At 45.1% G+C, this 16,902-nt stretch overlaps 1 protein-coding gene and 1 pseudogene across 1 annotated transcript in view; one reads left to right on the top strand and one right to left on the bottom strand.

Moving 5' to 3' along the window:
• The window catches only part of GRID1 (glutamate ionotropic receptor delta type subunit 1), a 902,002-nt gene that overhangs the window by 363,516 nt on the left and 521,584 nt on the right, over window positions 1–16,902 (bottom strand). The window lies entirely within an intron of this gene.
• On the top strand, window positions 14,039–15,779 carry LOC101662042 (annotated as a pseudogene).

Below are 16,902 nucleotides of genomic sequence, written 5' to 3'. Positions count from 1 at the left end.
ACACACACCACACCAAGTAGATGGGGGAGGAGACCAGCCAGGGAGGGAGGGCGTATACAGTGAAGGCACAACCTCAGGGTTCTCTTCTGGGTTCCATCCTCCTTTCCTGGTCACTCCATGTGTCTCTCCCGGCGGCCCCCCATGCTCTCTGCAGAGAGCCCACTTTTGTCTGAGAGAATGTACTAGCAAAAGTTTTGCCTTCACTCATATGTTTACTTCGACTTGCAGGCATGCTTCTGCCCTGTTAAATCTCAGCACCTGACATAGCCACCGTACCCTTTGGAATAAATCAATGACCAATAGAAATAGCATCCCCTCTTCCCAGGATTGAGGGCCTACCATTACATGCCAAAATAAGGAAACCACAGAGCAAGACAGCCTGACAGTACACCGGGCTTTCATTCCTCCCACAGCCCAAGGACTTGGACGGCCATGAGGGTCAGCCCCCTCTAAGAAGCCCAGACCTGCCCTTTGCCCTTTGGGGATTGTCAGTGTAGCTTGGATGCTTCTTGACTCTGCCCTTCTTGTTCGGCTAGCTATCATCCACTGAGCCTCACCTGCTGGCTCAAGGGAAGGGCCAGAGAGTTGAATGAGATGAGGCACTGGCACAGGACAAGAGGTTTGGGCTTGATGGAAACATCACCCTATCGGCATCCTGTGGATTCACATGGAAAGAAAAAGGAAGGCAAGAGGGTGGCCCAGTGGAGAGAAATGGGTTTGTCTAGTTTATCCACCCTGATGCTTAATGGAATTGAAAACAAAGGCACTGTCAAGCCCCAGAAAAATTCATGAGCAGGGCCCACCCATTTCACAAGCTTATCCTGTGCTCCAAGTGCGTACGGAGGGGCTCTAACAATGCCAGGCAATGAGATGAGGATGTCTTATGTTTTATCCTTGAGTAAACTTGAGGGAATCCCAGAGAAGTCTGATTAGAGTATGGAGAAGGCCTTAGCATCATGCAAATATTCCTTCGGGTGGGTTCCCTTTCATTGGTGAGCTCCACTGCACCCACTGCCTGCTGATGAGGGAGACATGACATTGTCAGGCTTACAGACTGATCAGCTAGAGGTGTAACAGGAGAATGACCACCCGGTAATGAAAGAGTCTTAAGAGAGGTTAAAAGGTGTCCTTTTAGAATAAAATCTGTGGCAAGAAATTGGGAGAGCTATTGCTCCTGGATAAATATCCTCACCACTGAGACCTAAAAAAGGCACAGGCGCAGAAAAGGCTCCACATATCGGAACGTTCTCAAAACCAGCTGAACTCAATAATTACCAAACTCGTCTCACCAGACGATGACGTTTTTCTTATTGAGGAACACATGAATGTTCCCCAGGACATGGTTTACAAGTTCACAACAGGCCCAGCATGGAAGTGGTAGTCAAGGTCCTGATGCCCAGCTGGGTATGCGAAAAGAGGGATTATGGGAGGAGAAGGAAGGTTAGGCCGTCAGGTAGAAGGGGTTGCAGTGGCCCAGACAAGTGATGGCAGAGGCAGCAGGCACTGGCTAGAGAGAAGGATATGGACTTGAAATGTGTAGAAAGAAAACACTGGCAGATTTGATCGTCAGCTGGAAATTGAACGAGGTGGGAGGAATCAAAACATGACTGCTGATGCCATTACATCCAGAAGAGGGATCAGGTTAAAGGAGGAAAGTTATGATTTCAGCTGTAATTGCCTGGGGCAGCAGGTAGGAGAGAGATGTCCTAAACATCTGAGGAGAAAATAGAGAATTTGGGAGTAGAATGAGACAGAGCAAGGGCTTAACCCTGGGTACAATACAGGTCCACCAGGACAAGGCAAGAGAAGCAATAGCCAGGTAACTAAGGAGATTCCGCCATGCCCAAGTAAGAACAGGTCATGGTTACTTTACTAGCAGGTCAGCAGAGTTTGGCTGACAGTGAACAGAAGCACAGGAAATCATTCAGCTCTTATCACTAGAACCCCAAGTCTCCCTTAGCTCAAGAGAGTTAGAGGAGACTTCTGTTGGTGGAAGTTAACTGATGCTGGCTGCTATGGGAGGCGGAGGTAGGAGCAGACACACCTTTGTCAGACAGAAGGTGTGGCTTGAGGCTGGGGAGACGGGGAAGGACAAGATGGGTGGTGCTAAAGGAAAAACACCAAGGAAGATTGTGCTCCCTGTAACAGACTGGTCAACTGACTGAGGGCCCCAATTCCAAAACTTCTACTGCACTTGGTTGTTTTTAAATCATTTTATTAGGGGCTCATACAACTCTTATCACAATCCATACATACATCCATTGTGTAAAGCGCATTCGTACATTCATTGCTCTTATCATGCTCAAAACATTTGCTCTCCACTTAAGCCCCTGGCATTAGCTCCTCATTCTTTCCACTCTCCCATCCCTCATGAGCCCTTGATAATTTATAAATTATTATTTTGTCACCTCTTACACTGTCCGATGTCTCCTTTCACCCACTTTTCTGTTTTCATTAGCTTTGGGGAGGTGCGGTCACTGAGCCAGACCCTGGGCTGAAAGAGGGGTATCTTCTTCTTCGCTCCTGTCTGCAGCCCGTGGGGCAGTTTGGGGCTGTGTGTTCTCTGGGAGATCGAGCAGCTCCGCAGGTGTTACTTCACAGAGAATGTCTGATCAGGCCCACAATCCATTTGGGGCTCAGGCGTTGTTGGCACTCCTAGAGGGGATGGAAGTCAGCTTCATGTCCTTCAAAGCCGTCACCCCAAAGCCCATGTGAAGTGAATACATGTCAGGGACCCCAGAGCAAAGAGCGAGGAGGGTCGATGAGTAACCTGAGGATTGACCTTATGTATACCAATCAAATATGATAAGGTTTATGGATTCTTCATAGCCTATTCAAGCAATAGTTCAAACACATGGGCTCACTTGGATCAGCACATCCCTCCAGAAAGATGAATGATTTAACATTCTATAGAACCTAGGGATCTCAGCTCCTTCCACATAAAAAACTCAGGCTGGACATTTCCCAAGAACCCTGTCCTCAGGGAGCACAAGCTGAGGCAGGAAAGGAAGCGAGTGTAATGGCCCCATCTTCCATTATCTCACAGCCCGTGGACAGAGGGGTGAATAGCAACAGAGGCTTCTGCCAGCAAGAAGGAGAGCAGGGTAGACCGGCTGGACACACTGCTTACGGCGCTGGGCTGAGAGCAGGTGTCAGAGACTTAAGGGGCACATGTAGATCCTAGCCAGGAAAAGTGAGGATCAGCAAAACTGTTAGCGTCAGGAAGAGAAACTCCCCCACACTCAAAGAGATTAGATTCTCATCTACTGCGTGTGTGTGTGTCTGTGTGTGTGTGTGTGTGTGTGTGTGTGTGTGTGTGTGTGTGTGTGTAGTAAGCAGGGGGCTGCTAACCACAAGGTTGGCAGCTCAAACCCAGCAGCTGCTCCACACACAAAAAGATGATGCTCTATGCTCCTACAAAGACATATGGGCTCAGAAACACTATAGAGGCTTGTTACGAGTTGGAATCGACTAGATGGCTGTGTGTGTGTGTGTGTGTGTGTGTGTGTTTCCTCCCATACCCTTAGCTTGTGTCTCTTTCTTAGACTGTAGTACACAGGACGCTATATTTCTGTTCACAAAATCATACGTTCTTCTCAACAAAACCACTTTCTATGCCACTTCTCACACGATACTGAAAAGGAGTTGCCTAATCCCTTTCAGCTTATAGAGCAGAACGTGCAATGGGTATGACAATGGCTGGGGAAAACCCACTGTAGCCAGAGGCGCCCGGTTAGGTGGGAGGTCAGTGAGGCTGGCAGGGGATGTAGCCAAGCCCAAAGGTCTCAATGGCAGACAGGTCAGCGAGGGAGCTCTTGCAGCTTCTGGAATAGATGGGTCAGTGGGCACCCATCCCTGCCCAGGATTGAGGCCTGGGGACGTTGGGGGAAAGCTTCTTTGGAACCTCATGACTCCAAGATTTATTTTACTGGCTCCTTTCACAGGAATTCGTTCTCAAATGAGTTTGTGCCACAGAGAAAAAGGCTGTGAACAGACATCGGAGAAACGGGATTCACAAATCAGGAGTAGCTGCAAAGAATATTGAGGATGGTAGTCCGGTTCCAGGAACCAGCCAAACACTTGGCGTGAATTTCCTCACTGAATCCCCACACGATCTCTGCTATCAGAAAGCGCCATCATTCCTCCTACGAAGAGTGAGATAGTTACTCACCCATGTTGACACAGGAAATACAGAGGCCAAGCCAGGAGAGAAGCCAGTTTGCTGGTGGCTGAACCTGCGCACCAGAAAGACTCATTCTTTTTTTTTTCCCCAAACATTTTATTAGGGGCTCATACAACTGTTATTGCAATCCATACACACATCAATTGTGTAAAGCGCATTTGTACATCATTCTCAAAACATTTTCTCTCCACTCAAACCCCGACATTAGGTCCTCATTTTTCCCCTCCCTCCCCGCTCCCCCCTCCCTCATGAGCTCTTGATACTTCATAAATTGGTATTTTGTCATATCTTGCCCTGTCCGACGTCTCCCTTCACCCACTCATTCTTTTCCAGCAGACCAAACGCACTGCCATTGAGTAGATACCAACTCACTGCAACCCAATAGGAGGGGGTAGAACTGCCCCAGCGGGTTTCCGGAACCGGAGTAGAAAGTGTTGTCTTGCGTCCATCGTTTGCCACCCAGGCAGAGGGAAAGATCAGCCCGAGAGAGGCAGAAAGATGTTCCTCGCAGAGAAGGGCATAAAGGACCAACATATCCTTCCACAAACCTAAATCTGTCTGGCTAGACACGGAAGAAGGATGCTCCGAGAGACCTAATCTCCAGGCAGAAGCGGCCAGGATAGCCAGTGAGGTCAGGGTCAGCTGTCAGCCGCACTCTCAAGGACTGCTTCAGAGTGACCAACACTGATTCTGTGTCAGGAACACCATGGGCCACACCTCAAACCATCAGCCCTCTGATCTTGCAAAAGAATACAGCCGTCACACTAGCTGGACACAGCACAAGGCCAATTTGGTGGCATGGGGCTGAGTGCTTTACACTGAGCACTTCCCTTACCCTCCTCAGTCATCTTGCTAACCCCATCTTACGGATGAGAAGATGGAGGGGAAGAGCCATCTTTTCGTTTCATTTTGTTTTATTTGTTTTCACTTTCCACAGCCTTGCTCGCCTGGAGAGTAGAGTTGACAGGTAAAGAGCAAATAATATTACCTGCGTGAAGTGTCTACTGATTGCTAGGTGCTTCATACGCATGACCTTTACATTGTCCCCACAATCACGTGTTGCGGACGAGGATAAGCGAGGTCGGTCATGCTGAGATGGAGTTTGAGAGTTAAAGAGCAACTGGGATAGCCTAGCCCTTGAACCTGGCACTTTGGTAGAGGGTCAGCTGGGGGAAAGGGAAGAGCCACAACAAAACCCGTTGACAGACAGGCTATAACCATAGGCTCGGACATGGTGACGACTGTGAAGACGGCACAGAGTTGGGTATCCTCCTGGTCCACAGGGCACAGGGTGGCAGGAGGGCGACAGAACGTAAGGACAATCAGGTGACAAGCCCAAGGCTTTCACTACTACCTCTCAGTACAACTCTTCCCCGCCCCAAGAACGACACCGAGTTTGGGAGTCACTGGGCGGTAAAAATGGTGTATGCCTTCTGCTGCTAAATAGAAGGTTTGCAGTTCAAGGGCACCTAGAAGCAGTCGAAATGCCTGGGGAACTGTTTCTGAAAAAATCAGCCATTGGAAACTGAAGGAAGCACAGCCTACTGGGGCACACATGGGTTCGTCATGAATCGGCGTTGGCTCAGTAGCACGCTAACGTATCCCCAGGCCTACTACGCACCTGGAAAGCTTGAGACTGTCGTGTGAGCTGGGTATGGAAATGGAAATGAGCTCTTTCCTCTTTTTCAGGACTTCAATCTCCTATGCAGATGCGTCAGCAGAGAATACTATGGGGACCCTGTGGTGGGGGGAGGTGCAGAGGTCACTGTGGTTGCATAGAGAAGCCCCTATATTCACTGCCATCGAGTCACTGTCTACTCTTAGTGACCCTATAGGACAGGGTAGAACTGCCCCTATGGGTTTCCAAGACTGTAACTCTTTACAGGAGTAGAAGATCCTTCCTTTCTCCCAAGGAGCAGCTGGTGGTTTCGAACAGCTGGCCTTGCAGTCAGCAGCCCGATGCATAACCATGCACCACCAGGCCTCCTTGGGCCACCTATAGGAGCACCTAAATTGCCATCAAGGCAACACGAAAATTTTCTTGGAACAGATCATTCCTGAGGTATGTCTTAAAGATTAAATCGAAGGCAGCCATGAGCATGACTAAGAAACACATTTTAATTCCAGTCAAGCTTTTAAGCTCTCTCCCCTGCCATTTGAAGTGCCCAAGAATCTCTGAGTTTGGATGATATCATTTCAGCTTTCTTCAGAAAAACTCGCGTGCATCTAGAAAATCACATTGTTAATCCCCTTGGCTTCCATCCAGCTCTGATTGAAGCCGCAGCCTCATGAATCACATTTGCATTGTTTGTAAAACTGCCAGCAAAGACACTGTCCCTGATGTTGTTCTATGTCCCTTATCTGGAAACTCATGTGATAAATGCCTCCCAAAGCACAAAACTAAAAAAAACAAAACAAGGAAGACTCTCCCAGGGGACTGGTATTACTGTGTGTACCGGAGCATCAAGATCTCTGCCTTCTCTCTGGTTCTGCACGTTATTTTGCCCACCGGGAAGCTCGGCTAATGTTAATATTAAAAGCTTCCCTTAGCCAAAATTTTCTGAAATAAAAATCCTTTTGCCTTTGGTTATTTGGTTCTAAACATTTTAATCTTGTTTAACTGGATTACGGTTTTTATATCTTTCTGTCCCTAGACTGGCTTCTGATTAGCAATCAATTGTGACAGTGTAGCCCATGGAAAGCAACTGAGCAGATTTGCTAAACACGCAAAGCCTACCCTGACACGCCCCCCACCCCCTTCCAGCTCATGTATGCCAACACCTTCACATTATTTGCTTGTTAGGCTTGTTTGTTTTCAAAGATGGGGCATCACAGGTCAATCAAGATCTGCTGGCAAATATGAAAATTCTATGGGCTCAAACCACCCTTAGCTTCCACCGATGGAACCCATGTCCTGGTATGTCCTCTGGTGAGGGATACAGAAAGATTTCTCCTGAGTGATCTCCCCCAAATATATGTCAAACTCAAGACGCTGCTTGCTACACATGGTAAACGACTGTACACTAGGAGGTTAATGAAAGCAGGTCAGAGGTTATCAGCCATCTAGAGCTACCAGACTGTACAGTCTGACTCACTTCCCTTCTGATATTGTTTCCCTGCAAGAGTGCCCGAAGGCAAGCCCGGGACCACTCAAGGATGACTAAAGTTAGGCCACTGTGTTGAATCTAGGGTCCGCCCATCTTGCCACGTATGTACCCCTATTCCCTCCCTTTGCTATTGCGTGTACACCCCTAGATCATCCCCTTCCTATTGCTTGTATTACCTACGTTACAACCCCCTCCTATGACGTCGGTCGTTATCGGTAACCAGAGGGTTTGCATGCCCCCAAAGATATATAAGCTTTGGTTAGAAATAAAACCTTAGGAGAGCTCTCTCCTGCCCTCTCATCTCCCACCTCCACGTGGACCCCCAAGAGGAGCTGAGGTGAGCAAGCTACCATGAAAGCTACCCTTTCTCCTATCTCTATTATTCCCTCTGACTCTACTATAATCTTTATATATCTCAACCGTACAATTGTGCCTACCCAACCCGTGATTAGTTGTGGGGGGCTAACTTCCCCACACGCTGGCCTAGAAAAAAAGGCTTTCTCTCCCATGGCTTCAGGGATAAGCTTGGACTGAGGACACCTCCGAAGACAGTCTCCTCAGAAACGCCACAGAATCTACTGACAGGTATTTTTCAAAGACTTTGGTTAATGGAAGACACATGGTACCTTTCAAAATGTTCCGTGTATCTGTGTATACACATGCATGTGTATGCGCATCTGTGCACGCGTGCCCATGTGTGCACACACACATGCATATGTATCCTTGTGTGCTTATTGGTATATCCACGTGTGTGCATGTAAATGTGTGGGCCTGTGTGTAAAGTCTCCAGATCCTCCGTAACCCTCTTACTCCATCTCAGCATGGACTAGTTCTCCCCCATCCTCATCCACAAAATGAGATTGCAGTGAAGCGCTATAAAGATAATATATATGAAACACTTAGCATACAAAAGGAGCTTCATAAAAGTTATCACCCATTTCCTCTTCGCGTATTACTACAGCCTCCACGAAGGCAAGAACTGTGCCTGCTTTGTTCTAATCATCTGTGCCTAATGCAAAGTCTGACCCCTGAAAGCTGCACCCCAGTTATTACTGGCTGGAATGTAAATTCTACCCAAGACATGCTACTTGAACAAATCAATTAAAACCAATAGCAGAGCTAAATAGATGACAGGGCACATGGCTGAATTTCACACTTACAGCCCCTTTTACTCAGACATGCAAAGATAATATAGCCTCTTTTTCTTAGAATTTTCTTTCCAAGTCTTAACTCCCCTCAGGCAGCAAGGAGACAAACTTGTCAATACGTGTATTTTAGGCACCTTCGGCTTGTCAGTCTCTTGGTATATGCCCACTCTTCTAAATAAACCTCTCCTTCCTATATTGCTTCTTCTGCCAGTGGTATCTGAGGGATCAGGGGCTGCAGAGTGGGAGATGGGGGGGTCATCATGTAGGGGTGACTTGGAGGGGGCGTGAAGCTAAGCTTTGTTCTCTGATGCAACTCGTTTGGCTCTTGTGCTCCGTAGCCACATGCCCTGCTCTCACCAGGGAAAGTGCTGATTGGTGTGCTGGCTGAGCTAGGACCTCGTACTTCTTCCTGGCTTACTTGGCTTTCTGGACATCCCAGAGCTCCTTTTAAGGTTGGCCATGTCCTCTCTTTGGCCATGGCCTAGACAGCCTCCTCAGAGCTTCTACAGGAAGAACATTTTGATTTTTTTTCTCCATCATAGGTGTAAACCAGCAATCTTTTGCCTGGCCCAGGGCACATTTGGAAATATTTATATCCCTTACTGACTTCACATACCTCTTGACCTGGGACTGGAGCGACAGAGAAGTGAATGTACACGCCAACTGAATGGATGCGGGAGAGGTAAGGCATAAGTGCCTCTGTCTTATACTACGGCAAATCAAACAGGAATCGGTGCAAAATCATAGAAACTTTTACTAAGCAAAAAAATGAAAGTATGAAATTATTGTCTCCCAACAAATCTTCCATCTAGGTCTACATACTTCTTAAGGCTATATGCTTCCCATCTCTTAAGGCTATATGCTTCCCTCAAAGAAGTCAGCATCCTTTGATTTGCACCATGTTAAAACAGCAGTTTGGGTATCTATGAGAAACTTGAATCTGATTCCCTTAAGAGCTCTTTGAGTTTGGAGAACGAAAAGAAGACGGAAGGGGCAAGATAGAGGCTGTAAGATCAATGGAGTAATGTTTGCCAATGAAATCCTCGCAAGACAGCCCCTTCTCCCCTCCGGGAATGTGCGGGTCCGTTGTTGTGATGGGAACATATTATTCCTCTCACAGCTCTCCTGCTCTTCCCAACAATGCAGTTCTCAATTTCCTTCATAATAAGCCCTGATGTTCTTTCAGGAAAATCTGTCTAGATTGCCCCTTTCAGTTACTGACAGTGGTGACCATGCCCTTCCTTTTGTTTGCTTGTGTGTTTCCATTTTCATCTCCTGCTTCTTATAACCACTGAGACCAGTGGTAAGGACTGATGGGTAAGGAATCCTGAGGAGTTCTAAGATTGCTACCCTACTCTTTAATCCCTCTTTTCTTAAAGTTTATTGTTTTTAAAAGAATTTAAAATTATATTCCCTTTTATTTGTGGAATATAATAAAAAGCAAAACATACTATATGTCATTGCATATTATCAAAACATACTATATGTCATTGTGTGTTATCAAAACATACTATATGTCATTGCATGTTATCAAAACATACTATATGTCATTGCATGTTATCAAAACATACTATATGATTTGATGAGGTCATATCATCAAAACAGGGACAGTATCTCATTAAATTCCACATATACATGTTCCTTTCTTCTTTTTCTCTCCCCCCCCCCCACGCACCCACTCCCCCACCTTTTCACACCCATTCCCCCTCCTTACATATCTATCTCTCCCTCCCCCTGGCACTGGCCTGGTAACCATCGTTAAAGTCTTTTCCTTTGCTGTCAATATAATTTTTATTTTCCTTTCTTTCATTGTAAAATGGTGTCATAAAATATTTATTTTATGGAATTGACTAACTTTACTGAGCATAAAGTTCACCAATATTGTTTGTAACATGAGGTGTTTGACAGACTTGTCATTATTTTTAAGAGGTATATCATATTCCTTTGTTTGTATTTTACCATAGCCCTCTATAAATGGGCTTCCCAACCCGCACCCGCCCCATATTTTTGCTACTGGTGAAATTGCTGCAATAAACCTGGGTGTGCATATGTCTGTTCATGCTTTGTTCTTTATTTCTTTAGGGTATGTATCAAGTAAAGAGATTCCAAGATCATAAGGTATTTGTATCTGCACTTTAAGGAAGCGCTATACTATTTTCAATAATGGTTGTAAAATTCTCTAATCCCACCAGCAATGTAGGAGCATTCCAATTTCTGTGCATCCTCTCCAGCATTTATTTTTTCTGTTACTTTTCAAAATTTTTCTAAGAGTATCAGTGTGAGGTGGTATCTCATTGTTGCTTTAATTTGTATTTCTCTGATGGCTAATGAAAGTCTTTCTTCATACCTGGATGCCATCCTTAGAAACTGTCTGTTCATGTCTTCTGCCCAGTTTTAACGGACTTATTTGTATTTTTCTTATTTAGATGCTGTAGTTTTCCACAGATTTTAAAAATAAATAAGTGTCCTTTACTCAAATATATCATTACCCAATATGCTTGTCCAATCTACAGATTCTCTTTTTACTCTTGATGGAGTCTTTTGATGTACCTAGATGTAATATTTTTAGAAGGTCCCAATGCTTGATTTTGTCTTCTGTGGAGTGGGTATCTTTCGTTGTGTTTAGTAGAATCTTTATGACTTGATTAGAGCCCCTAACTTTATCCTCATATTTTCCTGGACGATCTGTATGGTTCCAGGGCTTATACGAGGTCCTTAATCCATCCTGAATATGTTTTTGTACCTGGTGTAAGGTATGGATCCTGTTTCATTCTTTTGCAGCTGGAGACCAATTTTTCCAGTACCATTTATTGAAGTGGCTATCTTTTCCTCCATTCTGTGTCTTTTAATCTTTTATCAAATATCAGGTGTCTGTAGGTGCTGGGTTGTATTTCTATGTTCACTGGACTATCAATCAATTGTTAGACCAATAGTAAAATATTTTTATTATCTTGGCGATACATAGATTTTTAAAATCTTGGAAAGAAGGGCCTCCTACTTCATTTTTGTTTTTTAATAGTACTTTGGGATTTTTTTAAACCTGAATTTTTTTCCTTTCCATATAAAATTATTTTTTCCCCATTTCTTTGGAGAATTATGCTGGGATTTTGATTAGAACTGCACTGAATTGATAAAGTGTTTCAGTAATATTGACATTTCTATTATATTGTCTTCCTATCCAGAATCATGGAACATTTCTTCCATTTGTGTACGTTTATTTTGGTTTTCTTCTAAAAGTATTTTATAATTTTCTGTGTATAAATCTTTTGTTTCTCTGATAAGATATAGTCCTTAGTATTTTACCTGTAGTGTAGTTACTGTCATTATTAATGCCCCCACCAAGAGACACGCATTCCCTCACTGACCCATCACACTTTTGAGGACAGCACTGGAGACTCTATGAGGAAAGTGTGCCTGGTCTGCCCCACGCACAGCAGAGCAAAATGCTAAAGGAGTGCAGTAGGGCGGCAAGGGGAGCAAAGTAACAAAGTCCCTGGGGAATTCTGAAAATAGACGTCTGACTCTTTGGCTTGGGGATAGATAGGGCTAGGCACCTCATCAGACTTGATTGGAAAACACACATAAGGGTCGGCACACAGACCTGAAACTATCCTTCTGGGTTTGTTTGTTTCTCCTTTCACTCTACGTCTGTCTACATAAGATAGGCAGGACAAACAATCCCAAAGAGACAACAACAGACCCGTGGTCCCCAGGGGGACATAAGAGAGGAGGGGGTGTGGAGGGGGAGTGAGCGGGAGGCAACAAACTCAGGGATAAGGGAATAGGCAGAGATCTAAAATTGATGGTGAGGAGGGTGTAGAATGTCTGGTGGTGTTTGATCAAGTGCAATGTATCCGAGAGGAATTACTGAGAGCTGGATGGAGGGAGAACATGATAGTGGGACAGGAGGAAGGTGAAAGGCAATAGAGGAAAGAAGTAGGACGCAAAAGCCATTTATAGAGGTATAGCGATAGGCATGTATATATGTAAATATTATATTTTATAATGAAAGAGATGGATAGGTCAATGTACATATATTTAGATGTTAAGTATTAAGATAGCAGACAGACTTTGGGCCTCTCTAAACACAAGAACACTTTGTTCTAACAACCTGAAACTCTTTGATCCTCACCTTCCCCACAAGATCACTGAAGACAAAATGGGTGCATAAGCAAATGTGGTGATGAAACCGGATGGTGCCTGACTATCAAAGATATAATGTCTGGGCTCTTAAAGGGTTGAGCTTAAACAAGCAGCCATTTCATAGGGAAGCAAATAAGCCCACATGGAAGAAACACACCAGCCCGTGTGATCATGAGGTATCAACTGGTTCAGGTATCAGGTATGAAAAGATAAAAAAAAAATTATATCTATGTGAAAAAGGGGTGTTGCAGTGGAGACCCAAAGCCCATCTGTAGAAAACTGGACATGCCCCACAAAAGGGTTACAAGGCAGGGGCGATTCAACCAGGGTGCAGTAGCGCATCGATAAAACCCACATCATTCCTCTAGTTCCTGAATGCTTCCTTCTCAGCCCCCACCCCACCCCCAAACTACCATGACCCAGTTCTACCTTACAAATCTGGATAGACCTAAGTACACACATTGGTACAGACAAGAGCTCTCGACACATGGAATTCAGGACAGGAAAACCCATCCGCAACAGTAATGGGAGTAGTGGTATCATGAGGGTAGGGGGTTGGGGGAACAGAAAGACAAGAAAAGGGGAACCCAAAACAAAGTTGGATATATAGCTCCCCCCGCCGCCTGAGGGAGATGGGTAACAGAAATGTGGGTGAAAGGAGACAACAGACAGTATACGACACAAAATAACAATAATAATGCATAATTGATCAAGGACTCACAATGGTGGATGGGGTTAGGGGAAAAAAGAGGCGCTTATACCAAGGGCCCAAGTAGACAATGTTTTGGAAATGATGATGGCAACATATGTAAAAATATGCTTGATACAAGTGATGTATGGGATGTTATATGAGTGGTATGAGCCCCCAACAAAATTACTTTTTAAAAGAGAGATAACACAAAGGCGGTAAACAATAATAATTTTTTAAAGGTTTGTAAGAGCCCCCCAATAAAATGACTTTTTAAAATTTTTAATAAAAGGAAAAAAGTGACATGGAAATATGTTTCACAAGATAAAAGAGAGAAAGTGGAAGAAGAGAAGGGCTAGAGTACAGGGAGACTGCCGACATGAGAGGCAAGATGCTTGGTGTGTGCCTGGGTGGAGGTGTGAATTTCTATTGCGATGGCAACATGAATGCGGGTGTGTTTGTACACTCAGAATTCAAGGGAGAAAAGAGTCTTGTTTGGGTGGGTGTGCCAGAATCCAAAGGACTGGCCCTTCTGTCTGGGAGCAATGGGTAGTCTTGGGAGGGTGGAACAGCCCTGGAAGAGGGGACCACAGGAGAAAGTAAGAAAGAACTACAAACATATAATGAGTACGATAATAGAGTGTGTTAGTCCAGGTTGAGAAACAAATCTAGAGAATCGCATGTATGTGTAAGAGAGAACTTCACGGCTGGCGGGTAGGCGGCGAGCCCACAGCGGCGCGGAGGCTGTGTTGGGCCGCGGTGGAAAGCCATGGCGTCCTCTCCCAGTTCTGCCAGCACTGGAGGCGCCAGAACGTTCCTTGGCTCTGGCCCATTGGGCTTTGCCTTCGACTAGGGACTGGACATCAAAACTCGCTCGGTGAAGCAATCCCTGCTCCCGCTGGTTTCTCAGATCACCATACTAATTAATCATAAAGATAATACCAAAAAATCTGAAAAAACCCTGCTAGCAATTCAGCGTGTGGGACGAGCCATCGACCTGGCAGTTGGAATATTTGTGAAAGTAGGGGAAGATATAGCCAAGGAAAACTGGGATCTGAAAGAAGAAATAAGTATTGCCTGCATCGAAGCCAAGCGAGCAGGTGAGAAAATCGCAGCTCTTACAGATGTACCCAACTGGAATCAACCAGAACCTGAAGGCCAGATCACAATTTTTACCGACAAGACGAGAGTCATAAAGGCCGCACGATTGCTTCTCTCTTCGGTGACAAGAGTACTGTTGCTGGCAGACCGTGTAGTTGTTAAGCAGATAATAACTTCAAGAAATAAGGTTCTCACCACTATGGAAAGGCTAGAGAAAGTGAACAGATTTCAAGAGTTTGTCCAAATACTCAGTCAATTTGGAAATGAAATGATCGAGTTTGCTCACCTACCTGGAGAGAGACAAAATGATTTGAAAGATGAAAAGAAAAAGGCAAAAATGGCGGCAGCAAGGGCAGTGCTGGAAAAATGTACAATGATGATTCTCACAGCATCCAAGACATGCCTCAGGCATCTGAACTGTGAATCTGCCCATAAAAACAAAGAAGGCGTGTTCAGCCGAATGAAAGTGGCGTTGGAGAAAGTCATTGACATTGTGACTGACTGTAAACCACACGGAGAGAATGACATTTCATCTGCCAGTATGTGTACCGGAATTAAAGAATTCAAGATGAATATTGAAGCTCTTCGGGAGGCTTGCAATTTCCAGTCCAAAGAGAATCTGTCTGCAACGTTTTAAGTCATCTTGGAGCACACAGAGAGCTTTACTGATTCTGCCTACACCAGCCACAAGCACAGAGAACGCATCTTGGAACTGGCCACCCAGACAAGGATGGAACTACAGCAGTTGATTTCTGTGTGGATGCAAGCTCAAAGCAAGAAGACAAAATTAGCATCGCTGAAGAACTGGAACTCGGTATCTTGAAAATCACTCACAGCCTCAATGAGCTTAAGTAGGAACTTCATATTACAGCAACACAGCTGGCAGCAGATCTGCTGAAACACCATGTGGATCATGAGGTTTTGAAAGCACTAAAACTTACTGGAGTAGAAGGGAATTTAGAAGCTTTGGCTGACTATGCCTGTAACCTCTCTGAACAGAAAGAACAGCTCATTGAGACCTGCCGGTTGTTGCAACGTGTATGTAGGACAGAACCGCTTGAACTAACCTGCCTACATGCAGAAGAGACATCTCAATGACAGGCCAACAGATAATTTCTGCTGCTGAAACGTTGACATTACATCCATCTAGTACAATTACTAAAGAAAACCTTGATGCATTTCGTGAAGTTTGGGAATCCCAAATGAGTGACATGTCAACACTGCTAAGAGAAGTCAATGATGTGTTTGAAGGAAGGCGAGGGGAGAAGTATGGCTGCCTTTCACTTCCAAAGGCAATGAAGACTAATGCTAACCTGAAATCATTAATGATCCTTCCTAAGAATTTCAACAACTGTATTAAGGACACAATATTTTCTTGTCAGAAAACCAATTGTGAAGCTTTTTGGTAGTTGCTGTTACTGTGTTTGCAGTGTGATTTTAAAGTGAGACATTGCCTCTAAGAATGCTCTGTGAAGGCCACACCAAATATCACCACCGTGTAACCCAAAGATGCTTTTTTGAAGATGTTCACCTTCGGCATAAGCCTACCTTAGCAGTCTCCTTTCTTTACATACATCCTCTAGAACAGAGGTTGGCAAACGTTTGAGACTGAAGAGCCAATCCTGCCCCTCACAACAATGTAGAGGTTATTCAAGAGCCATACGTGTAATTTCACAAACATATGAAATCACTGTTATCTGAATAATATCATTAAGTTTTTTTCCATTTTACTTCCATTTTACCACATGAATGTGCTCTGAAGAGCCGCACATGGCTCTTGAGCTGCCGTTTGCCGGCCCCTGCTCTATAGCATGAGTTTTCAGCTGGTATGCAAGTAGTCAGTTGTGGGGCTTTCCTTACTCCCTCAGCCAACCGAGTGTGAAGACGGTTCCCCTGTTGCGCCTTCTGTCGGAGATGATCCCTGCTGGTGGTCCCTGGGGTCGCAGCAAGGCCCTTGAGAACCACGGACTGTGCTGCCTGTGCCCTTCCTTTCCTTCCCAGCCTGGTCCCCTCGAGGAGCTTCCCAGGGATGCCAACCTTTAGCTCGTAGTTCTAGCACAGCTGGCTGGCCTGCCCTGAATACTCGCTGGACTCCTAAGCCTATGTTACTGGCTTCATAAAAATACTTTCTGAATTTTCCCTCTAGTAGTGATTGATGGCGTGGAAGATGCAAACGACTGAGAACTATGGAACTAAGAAGCTGCTTAAAATAAATTCCGAGTAATCATCTTTTAAAAAAAGAGAGAGAACTTTACATCAAAGGGCAATTGTACATTATGAACACATCCCAGCCCAGTCCAGATCAAGTCCCTAAGCCTGATATCACCCCGTATGTCAATACTAGTCCATAAATTCCTCGTTAGACTCACACAGCCATGCAATGACGCTGAATACAGGAAGGTCACAATCCAGTGGGTGGAAAGTCTTGTGGATCCAGTGGTGTGGAAGCATCTTAGCACTGGCGTGGGTCTCCACATGGCTCTTCTAGTTCCAGGGCTCTGGCTGCATCAGTGTAGCTCTCTGTGGCTTGTT

The sequence above is a fragment of the Echinops telfairi genome, unplaced genomic scaffold (genome assembly GCF_000313985.2).
Source record: "Echinops telfairi isolate 266 unplaced genomic scaffold, ASM31398v2 ScPeMD7_2010;HRSCAF=2546, whole genome shotgun sequence".
NCBI classification, from domain to species: Eukaryota; Metazoa; Chordata; class Mammalia; order Afrosoricida; family Tenrecidae; genus Echinops; species Echinops telfairi.
Note: the sequence above shows the minus strand (reverse complement) of the source record. Positions and strands in the feature narration are given on the sequence as shown.